The following is a 9,074-nucleotide window of genomic DNA, read 5'->3' as shown; positions in this document are numbered from 1 at the left end:
AAGGGTTGGAGATCTGGTTCGGAGATAAGATTATATTAGATTGGTAAACTCCTTGTGACAGATACCTTGCCAGCTGTCCTGCACAGATTTTATACTCATGTGTTGGAACTGGCCTTCTGCTTCTGATGACATTATCTAGCATTTCTGTCCAGAACGTAAGACTTAGTATTTTCTACTCAATTTTATTTTATTGTATTTTAGTTTTGGTGGAAATGAGGCGGGAAGCCCCATAAAAAGACCGGCAGGACCCCTAGTCAGGGCCGTTGCTCTCCTCCCAGCACCGTCTGGTTCCCTGGCCCAGAGGCTCTATCTCACCTTTTGCCTCTAAAGCGGCTAACTTACACCTAGAATTCTATTGGTTCCCTGAGCTCACTTCTGATTGGTTATTTCCTTCAATCCTGATTGGTTATTATTCTCACTTCTGATTGGTTATTACTCTCACTTCTGATTGGTCCACTTCCCTAATTTCTGATTGGTCAATTTGTAGTACTTCATTTGCATGGAGCTCACTCCTGAATGGCCTATTTCTACAAAGCTTGTTACTGGTTGGTCAACTTCTGTTGTATTTTATTTGCATATGATGTTTCAAAGTGTAAGACTGGCAGCCTATAAAAGGCCTGTGTAAACCTACAGATGCGGTCCAGAGCTTGAAGTGTTAACTCCTCTGGGCCAGCTGGTGTAATAAACCTGAGTTCTCTGACTCTCTGAATGCTGTTTGGTCTCTCGCCCGGTTCCAGGTTGCTGTCACAGGTGAGCTGTAACACTGAGCTGTAACACATTTTTCCACAACAGAATGAGGTAATTAAGTTTATTTATTTTTAGAGAAGGTACTGGGGATTGAACCTGGGACTTTGTGCATGCTAAGCATTCTGGTCTACCACTTGAGCTATACCCGCCCCCACTCAATTTTTTCTTGATAATCTACCTGCTTCCACTCATGTTTCTCAAGGAACTTGAACATTTTAATTTATTTTCCATCATTCCAAAAATGTCAAAGGCATCCCTCTTCTACTGTCTGTCTTTCTATGTACCAGGATATGTTCCTGGTGGGTCCTTTCTGCTTCCATGTCTCATCTGTTGCCTGGTTCTCAGTATTCTATGATGCTTACTTACTGCTAAGTACTCTCTTTCTGAATGCTCCTCTCACTAACCATCTTCTCTCAATGAATTCCAGAGACTCTCTCAGTAGTCCCATCCTTTTGGCCTATAGAAGGTTTTATTTTCTTTTAATTTTAATTGAATATTCTACATCTGATAGTTTTTGTAAACTATACAGAATCAATCGAGAGTTAGCAGCAGGAATACCAAGAACTATTAGGAGTAACAAGAAGAGTTGGTCCTCTTTTTTGACTGAAAGGCAAATAGTGTTTAGACAGTGGGAGTTTATATTTTTAAAAGTCTTTAATATTGTTTTATTCTTGGATGAGCTCTGATACCTGTTCTCTTCTCTCCATGGCACTGGTAAGACTGATCTTTATCTGTTTTGTGCTTCTGTTTTAAAGCTTATCTTACTTCAATGAACAGCTACTGAATTCTGAGTTCTCCTGATTAGGATACTTGAATTTCTTAGTGACTTCCAAAGTGGGGAAGACAGATAATGAAATTAAATGAATAAATTCTTCCTTCTTTTATTTATTTACATATTCATTTATTCTTGCTATGTGATAAGCACACAACTAAGCTTTGAAGATATTTGTAGAATAGCTCTACTCTTGATATTCTCAGTACAAAGGGGAAAAGCTAATTTGTAAGCACATAATGAGGATACAGTGTGCTTGGTACTAGAAAGTTATGGCATTGCTGATGGTGAGGTACTGCCCCCATCAGAAGCGCTCTGTCAAGAGATTGGAATTGGGGAACAATTTGTTTGCTCAGATACAGGTTCTGCCTACTCTCCAGGGTTTCTAGGCTGTTTCATTCATTGTGTATCTCTTTCTTCCTACAGCAAGTTATCCAAAAGCCTGGCTCAACCAATTGCCAATAAACACATTTTCCATGCAAAACTGAGAGTAGAGAGGCATTGTTCGTTCAAGGTATATTTAGTGTCATGTCTTCTGAAGTTACTTCCAGGGAAGATATCTCTTCTTTGCTTTCCTTTGTGGTTACTCTTCTCCTTCCTCGTCTCTGATATTGCACCCAGATGTGTGCTGCATGGGTGCCTCGCAGGTCCTTCCGCGCTGATGCTGGGTGTTTCAATTTTTGTTTTTTTTTTTTAATAAATATAGTGGAGCAGCATTGGTTTTAGAATCCTGATTTGACCACTTGCTTGTTGTATAGCCTTCGGTGAATTATTCAGTCATTCTCAGCATCTTTTTATTCAGGTGTAAAATGAATTCATGTCAAATTTTCAGCTTTAACATGTAATTAAGTAAGAATGCAGAGAACATTACCTTGAGAATAGTAAAAACAAAATAAGTTATTTTGATCTTCCTTCTCCCCTACTCAACTGACTTACCAAAACAACTTTGAAACATACACGGGGACAAGTAGATGCAATATTCAAAGCACACATTGTTTTTCAATTTGGTTCAACTACTTCAGGAATAATAATAATTGCAATAATATAGTAAAAATAAAACTAGCTAGGAGTAGGTCAGAAAACAATTCTAATAGCTTTTCAACACATAGTTAAAACAACTAAAAAATATACAATAACAGTCAAAGCATGATTGGGCTTCATACATCTGCAGTATATGTGTTTCTCCTTTCTGGGAAGTTCAAGTAAATAATGTCATATTGAGCATTCACTGTGGGCCAGTGACGTGCTACGTGCTATCATTAAATGAGTTAGGCTTACTCTTCCCATTATCACACAAGATTAACTTGGTATTGTGCACAAGCATGTAGAGCAGAAACTCGGGAAGTCTAAACAGACAGCAGCATAAACATTAGCCTTTAAAGATGCGCAGCGATGATTCAAAGAGAGCTTGATGTAGGAACTGAACCTTGGGGAGTCATTTGAAGATGGCGAAGGAGGTAATTCTTCAGAGAAACAGGGGAAAAGTTATTCCATGTGAAAAATAATTAGAAATCAAAAACTAAAAAAAAAAAATGTGGAGAAGAGGGAAGGAAGAGATAAGAGATGAGAAAAAAAGGTATATTAAGACAGCCAATTGGTTTTTCAGTTCTGCCCTTTCCTCAGAGCTGACAAGTGGAATGACTTTGCATTGAAATTTTGAACCAACTTCAGCACACATAAAGCCTTCTAATCTTTATGAAGTTTTACCAAAGCAAAGAAAAGCCAAGTATGAGGACCAGAACCTAATTTTTATTAGAAAAATGTGAAAACAGTTGGAATTTGGACAGATCAAAAATCTGAGGGTCAGCTCAAGGGTTTGACAAATATTTATTATGTTCCTATCCTTTACTATATTATTATTTCAGGTGATAGGAATGTAACATGACTAAGAACTGATTGTTGGCTTGATGGAGATAACCACCCTGTGAGACAGATACTCAGGTCAACACACTGAAAATCCCAATTTATGTTCTCTACTAGAAGTGAGAACGACGGAACACAGGAACAGAGAAGAGGACTTGTTCTGGTTTGAGGACCTTGGATGAATTTCTGTGGATATGAAAATAAATTTTGTTTTGATAGGATGTATGAAGTTAACCAGGAGTTGGTTAAGATTTCTAGGCAATGGAGGCACCATGAGCAGAGTTGCAAAGACATAAACCAGCATAGTATGTATAAAGAAATGACAGAAATTGGTTATTGCTAGTGTCTGAATTAGGAGATAGGGGCTGGAATTGATAGAAGTTAGGATATAAAAGACCTTGTATGCAGAAAAAAGACCTTGTATGCAGAAATAAGAAGATTGAACAGAACAGGAAACAGATTCTGCAGATGAAGTGTCTAACAAATTCTACAGATAGTCTTTTTTGGGCCACATTGAATCAATATTAAACATGAGAGATTTTATATTAAAGTCAGATATTTGACTTCTCTTGCTAGTGCTTTTATGGCAGAACCAATTCTTCATTTACTTTTGGCAGTAATCCCTGGAGGTGAGAAGGCTTCTACTCAAGGGATGCACTCCCTGTTGTGCCATTGTGGCCACTGCTCACACAAAGCTTACATACGCATTTCACCTGTCTAGCTGTATTTTCATCTGACCCAAGTAGACATTTAACTTTGCTAGCTTTACTTTTGACATTGGTTATCTACATCTAAGAGAACTAATACAGTATTTTAATCTGTGGCATGACATTTAAGCAGGTGGGCGGAGTGGGAAATTCAGCTGGATTCACAGCAAGTTCAGAATGAGAGTGAGAAACAGGCTCCCTCTAATCACAATGTGAGGCTTAACTAGAACTTGCTTATATTGAGCAAATTTCAGTATTTGTTAGATGTGAGGGAAAGCGAGGAGCCTGCAATGGCAATCAGTTGTATGGTTTGGGTGGCGAGATTGATGATGAGACCCATGACAAAGAAGAAAACCCAGGAGTAGATTTGGAGAAGAGAGGTGAATGTGTTCAATTTTGGACATGGTGAGTGTGAAACTTCTGGGGATGTCCCACGGGACAAGTAGTAGTGAGTCGTACACATAAGACAGAAGCTCAGTGGAAAGGCCAATACTAGGAATAGAGTTTGGGGGTTTGTTATTATGCAGGTGATATTTGACATCATAAAAATAGCTGAAGTCTTGAAAATAAGAGTAGAGTAAGAGGAAACCCTGGAAAATTGAAAGGTGGATGAAAGCATGAAAAAATGAAGAATGAGTCAGAGGAGTATAGACAAAATCAGAAAAAGAAAAATGTATTCTTCATCATCTGAATCTCCTTGGTTCTTAAGTTCAGCCAGCGGAAGTTTGGATGGCAAAGGTTATCTCTCGTCTCAGAGAATCCAAGAGAATAAGCGATTTTAGGAATGAGCACTTAGCAGTTCCCAAGTCAATAGATTGGTTCAGTGAGACAAAAACTGAAATGCATTCATGTGGAAACAAGGGTGATTTTTGTTTGAGTAGCTTCAATATATTGATGGAGACAGAAACAGAGTTCAGGGAGTGAGGAGTGAATGGAAGGTGTCTAGAGTCAGTGAGAGTGAACTATTTTCAAGAAGCTTGATGCAGAAGAGGAGGAAAATGACAGAGTGAAAACAAGAGGCAGATACAAGATCTAGGAGAGAGGGTTTCCGTGACATGGGAGAGACTCGAGCATGCTAGTCACTTACCTCTGATTGCATGTTTATGGAAGTCGTGTGCATGGATTTCAAACAACAGAAGACCAGAGCAATCCTAAGTACAGTAAGGGGTAATTCATTATCAATGCCATTATTGCTATTTACCATTTTAAAAAGTTCAGTAAAATATGTTTAGTAATTCCAGCTCCCCTTTACCTTCCACACACGTTCTTTCTGCTGCGATGGGACAGAGGTCCCTGTCTCTACAGGCAACATATTCTGTTCTTTCCCAGCTCTAACTTGCCTCTTACTCTTCTAAGCTTAATTCAAAATCTGCTTCTCATATTTCCACTTCTGTTTATAGTTCTGCTTTTTGGAGCCACAATAGAGGAAGACTAATCTATCTTTCATGAGAAAATCCTTTGGATATTTGAAAAATAACTTGCACACCTCCTCTTTTATCTAACTCTTTTCTAATCTGTTCAGAAGTTTCTACACTTAACGCCTATTTGAGATATTTTCAAGTCTCTTACCTACTTCATGTCTCATTTTTTCTTCTTTCTTTTAATTTACTCTGGCTTATCAATGTATTTAAATGATGTTGAGTTGGACATAATATTAGGGTTGGTTTGTGTAGTGCAGAGTAAAGTTGGTTGCCTTGTTCCACAGTAGGGAGATTATTCCTATATTTAAACTAAGACTGGCTAGCTATTATAAGCAACCATCTCTCACTTCTAGCTCATTAGGAAACTTGCAGTCACAGTTTTCACATTAACTCATGTCAAGTATTTTTCCTTCCTCCATAAACTTATGTTGGTTATTTTGAGCTAAGAAGCATAAGTGTACATTTTGTTGTCTTCATGTTAATCTAGAAATTTAGTTCCTCACTGTCATATCAAATCTTGGTTTTGTCCCTATATTGTTTGCTTTCTACCTACATTGTTGTCTCCTGAAAATATGATAAGTATCCTTTTAAAAATGATAGGTGAGGACAAGCCACAATTTTATAATGGTCCACTGGAGATTTATCCCAAGGTTGAAATCAATGTCTTATTCAACACTATGTATGGTTACAAAGGCATTTATGAATTCATCTAATAATATTACCCAATTCATATTTCACAAAACATCTTAACATATATAAATACTTTATTCACGAGTCCAGGTGCTTTGTCAAGCTAGTGAAAATTATCAAAGTAGGAAATTATGATAGTACAGCAGACCCATTATGGGTAAATCTTGGATTTCTTAGGATTTCATGATTCTTGTCAAGATATAGTAAATTATATTAAATAAAAAATAAATAAGCACTTGACTTTTCTAAGTGATTTGTCATGCTGTTTTCCAGGAGTAGAAATGAACATCGCACAAAGTTGACAGGTATTGGAATCTAGCAAACAGATTAAAATATTTGGCTTTGGGATACGTTAGCTCTGTGTCAAAGGTGAATATTTAAACTTACAGTATAAAAGAGGTAAATGATAGGTGTTTCATAAGATTATTATGAAGATTTAATGAGAATTTATACCTAGTCCAGGGCCAACTGACAGTGTGCATATGACTCATTAAATTTCTTACTTTCAATACCAAAATACTCAAGAGTAACTGCACTAAGTATTCAAGTTGACATTATATCCATTTTGAAGATGGATAAGAAAAGTTTAGAGAGTTGTATTCATCCATTTAGTAATTATTGAATGCTTTCTAGGTTCTGGCACTGTTACACATTAGATATGGTGAATTATGAGACGCATATCTAGAGATCCCGGGAACATGGAGATTGCCCACCAAACCCGCCCTCAGTTGCTAGATAGTCCGTTTTGAACACCAGTCTGCTTAGAATTGACATAGTGTTTTGATGACTCAGTGATTGTCTTTTATTATATACATTTTGTAAATATTAACAATAAATCTAGTAATTCTTTTTTTGTGTAGGTATAGTCTATAATAAAATAGCTTATTGTATTCAGTTCCAAAAAAGTAATATGTTGGGGTAACAAAATGGGGCCCATTAAGATGCCTAAAAACCAACTGCTTTAATGGATCACTAAAGATTATAATCAACATATGAAGTATATGTCATTAACTGCTTCTAAGGTATTCATGAGACTCAACTAATTTGTTCTTTTATGGAGTAAAACATTTCCCTTCTGATTAAAAATACTCTTTATTAAGCTGATAATGTATATTTATAGCTAGATAGCCTTAACTTGGTCACAAATATAGAATTAGTGGAATTTGAATGATGTTGAATGTAATTCAAAATTGTCAAATTATAACCTTTTTTGTAAGAATAAATTTATTGTATTTAAATCTTATTGTCTGAGAGAGTGAATAACATTGTACAACTATGGAAAACCATCAGGATAGATGATAATTTAGTAGCTGTGTTTAATAGCACTGACTAGAAAGATGACTAAAAATATGGTCCAAATATGACAAATCTGTTTTGTTTTTTGCTAAATAGATCAAAACATGCAGTGTATTTCCCTTGGGAGAATTTTTACTCATTTGAAATGAGAATTTTTAAAAACTATGCTAGTACAGTACTTTTACTTTGAGAGGAAATGCAGAGTGCTTTATGTAAAGATACTGCGTGGATCTTTCAGCCATATTTAAAAAACAGTAACTACCAAAGTAGGACTTCCAACTATGCAGAGAAAGTAGGTTGGTGATTCTGTACACACACACACACACACACACAATATACAGAATTCTGAAAAAAATATCTTGACTCTGAGAAAATGATCAAAGGCAAAAGAGAAACTGAGAATCATTTGTTCTTGAAAAACCGCTATAGTTTCAGTTAAGAAAAATGGAAATCTTTAGTCTTTTTGCCTTTTGTTGCTCCATTCCTCACTTACTCCCACTGTTGGCTGGTGAGAAGTGTTCATTTATCATCTGGAAGCTGTCTGCATAAACGCACAGCTGTGCTGCCAGAGGATGTGGGCTCCGTTTTGTGTATAACGTGAAAACACAAGACTTTGCAGATGAACGTGGTGAATGCAGTAGGAAACACGGAGGACAACATTTCTGATAGCCTGAGTTTGTGATCCTGCTTGGGGTGAATGATGGAGCAGCTGGAACTTTATCAGGAGATTCTGGGAATAAGAGACATGGACTAGTGAGATGAACGATCTCTGCCTCCCTTACTGTCTTGGAAACTATGCGTTTGAGTCAGCTAAGTGGCTAGTGAATATAAAGGGAGATTTGGGAATTGGCTGGTCTTTGAATTCCCTCACCAGTCCACATGCAGACTGATCATCAGAAAGAGGAAGTTCAAGATTTTTGAGCACAGAGTCTGCCAAACTCACTGGCTGACCATTAAGCTGTGGAGATGCTGGGGTGACCCCTAAGAAATGAAGCTTAAAAGTTAAGAACAAAAACCCTGTAGAGACCTAAGAAAAGAAGAAATAGGAGATATTGTCATCCTAGCTCTACAGATTTGTTACCTATGTGACTTGTGCTGGGTAAGATGCAGATAATCATGACAACTACCTCGAAGGACTGTAGAAGAAATTATACAGTACAATTAAAGTCATAAGAGCAATGTCTGACACATTGTAATTTTTCTATTATTTCTTTTTCCTTTTTTTTAGTATCATTGACATACAGCATTATATACATTATATTCATTTCAGGTGTACATCACAGTGATACAACATTTATATACATTACAACTTTATCACCACTATAACTATAGTAACCATCTTTTACCATATAAAGTTATGACAATACTGTTGACTATATTCCTTATGCTATCTATATATTATATCCCCATGACCCATGACATTTATTTTATGACTGAAAAGTTTACATTTTAACCCCCTCCAGCTATTTTATCCATTCCCCTACCTCCCTCCTCTCTGGTAACTACCAATTCTCTATATCTGTGAGTCTGTTTCCATTTTGTTTTATTTGTTCATTTATTTTTTTTAGATCCCACATG

The sequence above is a fragment of the Camelus bactrianus genome, chromosome 4 (genome assembly GCF_048773025.1).
Source record: "Camelus bactrianus isolate YW-2024 breed Bactrian camel chromosome 4, ASM4877302v1, whole genome shotgun sequence".
Lineage (NCBI taxonomy): Eukaryota > Metazoa > Chordata > Mammalia > Artiodactyla > Camelidae > Camelus > Camelus bactrianus.
The sequence above is the reverse complement of the archived record's forward strand: the minus strand, read 5'-3'. Positions refer to the sequence as shown.